This window comes from Penaeus japonicus, unplaced genomic scaffold (assembly GCF_977035675.1).
Source record: "Penaeus japonicus unplaced genomic scaffold, GWHDUDI00000001_assembly GWHDUDI00000029, whole genome shotgun sequence".
Lineage (NCBI taxonomy): Eukaryota > Metazoa > Arthropoda > Malacostraca > Decapoda > Penaeidae > Penaeus > Penaeus japonicus.
This window is the reverse complement of record NW_028234431.1, coordinates 5,275,319-5,280,318: the sequence shown is the minus strand read 5'-3', so window position 1 is coordinate 5,280,318 and position 5,000 is coordinate 5,275,319.

Below are 5,000 nucleotides of genomic sequence, written 5' to 3'. Positions count from 1 at the left end.
TTCCCTGCCCCTCTATTTTTCTATCTTTCTCACTTTTATCTCTCCTCTTCTTTCTCTCTCACTCTCTCTATTCCCATTCTCCCATTTCTTCTGCTTTCTTTCTTTCCTCCTATCCCCTCCCCCTCCTTCTCTTCATCCTGCATCTCCTATACTCTCTTCCCTACAACTTTGCTCTCTTTTTTTTCTCCATCTTTATTTAATTATTCTTTTTTTATCATCCTTGGTTATGTATTACTTTCCTAAGTCTTCTTTCCCTTTTATTTCATTTTTCTTTCCCGTGTGTATGTTTTTTATCATTATTGTTTTTTTTTATTATTATCCTTATTCGCTGTTTCCTTTTATTTCTATTTCATTTTTTATTACTTTTCTTCTTTCATTTTTTTCTTTCTTTTCTTCCTCATTTCGTTCTCTCTCTCTCTCTCTCTCTCTCTCTCTCTCTCTCTCTCTCTCTCTCTCTCTCTCTCTCTCTCTCTCTCTCCTCTCTCTCTCCTCTCTCTCCTCTCTCTCCTCTCTCTCCTCTCTCTCTCTCTCTCTCTCTCTCTCTCTCTCTCTCTCTCTCTCTCTCTCTCTCTCTCTCTCTCTCTCTTTCTCTCTTCTTCTTCTTCTCCTTCTCCTACTTCTCCTCTCCTTTTTTGTTCTTCAGTTCCTTCCTCTGACCAGATGTTCTTAATCTCTTTCTCTTCCTCTTTTTCTTCTTCCTCTTCTTTCCCTCTCCTTTCTTCCTTCGCATTCTCTTCTTCTTCTTCTTCTTCCCTTTCTTCCCCTTCCTCTCCTTCTTCCTTCCATTCCTTTCCCTCGTCTACCTCCCATTTGTTCTCCTCCTCCGTCCTCTCTTCTTTCTCCTTTCCCTCCTCTTCCTCCTCTTCTTTCTCATAATATTCATCCTCCTCTTCCCTCTCCTAATCCTCTTTCTATTTTCCCCCTCTTCATCTTCTTCTTCCTCTCCCTTCTCATCTCAAATTTTCCTCCTCCTCCTCCTCCTCCTCCTCCTCCTCCTCCTCCTATTGCCTCACCCTCGTGGGCGTGCGGGTGTGAATGCACGCCTCTGAATGGCCTCGCCACCCATTTAGGGTAACTTGTCGCTTCCCCCTCCCCCCCTCCTCCCTTTTCCCCCTCTCCTTACTCAGTCACCTCCCACTCACCCCTACCCACTTCCCCCTCTCCCTACATTGTCACATCCCCTTCCCCTTATCCTCTTCCCCCCCTCTCCCTACACTATCACCTCCCCTTCCCCTTACCCTCTTCCCCCCCTCTCCCTACACTATCACCTCCCCTTCCCCTTATCCTCTCCCCCCCCCCTCTCCTTACATTGCCCCCTTCCCCCCTACCCCACCTCATCAGTGTTGAATGGAACTCATCCTCATACGATGCCTCCCCTTTCCCCCTTCCCTCTTCCCCCTTCTCCCTACTTCTCCCCTACACTACCACACCTCCCTCACCTCCTACCCTCTCCATCCCCCTCCCTACACTGTCACACCTCCCTCACCTCCTACCCTCTCCCCCCCTTTCTCCCTACACTGTCACTTCCCCTCTCCTCCTCCCCTCCCCCCCCCTCCCTACACTGTCACACCTCCCTCACCTCCTACTCTCCCCCCCCCCTCCCTACACTGTCACCTCCCCTCACCTCCTCCCCTCTCCCTCCCCCTCCCTACACTGCCACCTCCCTCACCTCCTCCCCTCTACCCCCCTTCCTACACTGTCACACCTCCCCTCACCTCCTCCCCTCTCCCTCCCCCTCCCTACACTGTCACACCTCCCTCACCTCCTACCCTCTCCCCCCCACGCTCCCTACACTGTCACACCTTCCCTCACCTCCTACCCTCTCCATCCCCCTCCCTATACTGTCACTTCCCCTCTCCTTCTACCCCCCCACCCCCCTGCCCCCACCATCTCCCCAACCTCTCCATTCTCCTCACAATATATCTCATAATTTCAGTCTCATAAATTTGGTGTGATTAGACAAATTTTTTGAATGGGTACTCGAAAAGGCATCGGTGCGGGAGGAAGAGAGAGGGGGAGGAGGTGGAGGAGGAGGAAGGAGGAGAAGATGGAATGGAGAGGGGGGAGGGGGGAAGGAGGTGGAGGAGTAAGGAGAATTTGGAAAGGAGAAGGGGAGGGGGGAAGGAGGAGAAAGGAAGGAGGAGAAGATGGAAAGGAGAAGGGGAGGGGGAAGGAGGAGGAGAAAGGTGGGAGGAGAAGATGGAAGGGAGAAGGGGAGGGGGAAGGAGGAGGAGGAAGGAGGAGAAGATGGAAAGAGAGAGGGGGGAGGGGGGAGGAAGAAGAGAAGATGGAAGGGAGAAGGGGAGGGGGGAAGGAGGAGGAGGAAGGAGGAGAAGATGGAAAGGAGAAGGGGAGGGGGAAGGAATAGGAGGAAGGAGGAAGGAGGAGAAGATGGAAGGGAGGAGGGAAGGAGGAAGGAGGGGAAGATGGAAAGGAGAAGGGGAGGGGGAAGGAGGAGAAGATGGAAGAGAGAAGGGGAGGGGGAAGGAGGAGTAGGAGGAAGGAGGAAGGAGGAAGGAGGAAGGAGGAGAAGATGAAAAGGAGGAATGAATAAGGAGCAGAAGATGGAAGGGAGAGAGAAGAGTAGGTGAAGGAGGAAGGAAGGAGAAGAAAATGGAAGGGAGAGGGAAGTGGAGGTGAAAGAGGAAGCAGAAACGAGGAGGAAGGAGGTACAGGAGAATGGAGGAAGGAAGGAGGAAGAAGAAGCGGAGGAATGAGGAAGCAAAAAAGAGGAGGGAATAGAGAAGAAGAAAAGGGAGGAAAGAAGGGGATGAAGGAAGGAGGCGAAGGAGGAAGGGGGATGAAGGTGGAGAGAGAAAGAGGGAGACGGAAGAAAGGAGGAGAGAGAAAGAGGGAGACGGAAGAAAGGAGGAGAGAGAAAGAGGGAGACGGAAGAAAGGAGGAGAGAGAAAGAGGGAGACGGAAGAAAGGAGGAGAGAGAAAGAGTAAGGAAAGCGGGAGACGGAAAGGAGGAAGAGAAAGAGTGAGACGAAGATTGAGGAGAGATATGAGGAGACGGAAGAAGAGAAAATAAGAGGGAGACGAAAGGAGGAGAGAGAAAGAGGGAGACGGAAGTATGAGGATAAGAAAAGGGAGACGAAGAAAGGGGAAGAGAGAAAGAGGGAGACGGAGGAGAGAGAAAGGAGAAGAATGAAGGTGGAGAAAGAGGGAGACGGAAGATATGGAGGAGAAGAGAGAAAGAGGAGAACTGAAGAAAAGGAGGAGAACAGCAGGAGAAAGAGGGAGACGGAAGAAAGGAGAGAAGAGGAGACGAAGAAAGGAGAAGAGAGAAATAGGGAGAACGAAGAAAACGAGGAAGAGAGAAAGAGGAAGACGGATAAGGGAGGAGAGAGAAAGCGGGAGACGAAGAAAGGAGGAGAAGAAAGAGGGAGAACGAAGAAACGGAGAAGAGAAAGAGGGAGATGGAAGAGGAGAAAGATTTATGAAAGAGGAGACGGAATGGTAGGGAGGAAGTGATAGAGGGAACGGTAGAAAGTGGAGAGAGAAAGAGGATGATGAATAAGGGAGGAGGTTGTTAGAGAAAAGAGGGAGACGGAAGAAAGGAGGAGAGAGAATGAGTGGAGAAGTGAAGGAGGTGATAGAAAGAGGGAGGGGAGAAAGGAGAAGAGAGAAAGAGTGAGACGGAAGAAAGAGAAGAGAGAAAGAGGAGACGGAAGAAAGGAGAAGTAGAGTAAGAGGGATCGGAAGAGGTAAGAGAGAAAAGGGAGACGAAATATGAGGTAGAGAAAGAGGGGAGACGAAGTATTGGAGATGAGAGAAAGAGAGAGAATTGTGGAAGGAGGAAGAGAAAGAGGAGTGAAACGGAAGAAAGGAGAAGAGAGAAAGAGGTACAAGAGAACGAAGAAAGGAGGAAGAGAANGAGGGAGACNGAAGAAAGGAGACAGAGAAAGNGGGAGACGGAAGAAAGGAGGAAGAGAAGAGGGTGAAGGAAGAAAGAGGCACGGAGATAATAGGAGAGAAAAGAGGGAGATACGTTAAAATGGAGTTGAATGTATTGGGAGTAGGAAGATAGAGGAAGAGAAAGAGGGAGACGAGAAAGGAGAAGAGAGAAAAGGGAGAACGGAAGAAAAGAAGAGAAAGAGGTATAATGATTAAAGACGGAAGAAAGAGGAGAGAGAAAGAGGGAGACGGAAAGGAGAAGTGAGAAAGAGGGTGAAGAAGAAAGGAGAGAGAGAAAGAGGGAGACGGAAGAAAGGGAAAGAGAAATGGAAGAAAGGAGGAGAGAGGAAAGAGGGAACGAAGAAAGGTGGAGAGAGAAAGTGGAGACGGAGGAGAGAGAAAGAAGGGAAAGAGGGAGACGAAAAGGAGGAGAGAGAAAGAGGGAGACGGAAGAAAGGAGAAGAGAGAAGAGGGAGACGGAGAAGGGAGAAGGAGAGAGAGATAGGGAGACGGAAGAAGGGAGGAGAGAAAGAGGGAGACGGAAGAAAGGAGGAGAGAGAAAGAGGGAGACGGAAGAAAGGGAGAGAGAGAAAGAGGGAGACGGATTTAGAGAAGGGAGGAGAGAGAAAGAGGAGACGAAGAAAGGAGGCGAGAAAAGGGAGACGGGAAGAAAGGAGAGAGAGAAAGAGGTTATTGAGACGGAAGAAAGGAGGATAGTTTTGAGAGAAGTTTTAGAGGGAGACGGAAGAAGGATGTTTGAGGAGAGAGAAAGAGGGAGACGGACGAAGGAGAAGAGAGAAAGAGGGAGACGGAAGAAAGGAGAGAGAAAAGAGGGAGACGGAAGAAAGGAGGAGAGAGAAAGGAGGGAGACGAAGAAAAGAGGAGGTGAGAAGAAAGAAAGAGGGAGAGAGGGAAGGAATGAGGAGGAGAGAGAAAGAGGGAGACGGAAGAAAGGAGGAGAGAGAAAGAGGAAGAAGGGAGGAGAGAGAAAGAGGGAGACGGAAGAAAGGAGGAGAGAGAAAGAGGGAGACGGAAGAAAGGAGAAGAGAGAAAGAGGGAGACGGAAGAAGGGAGGAGAGAGAAAGAGGGAGACGGAAGAA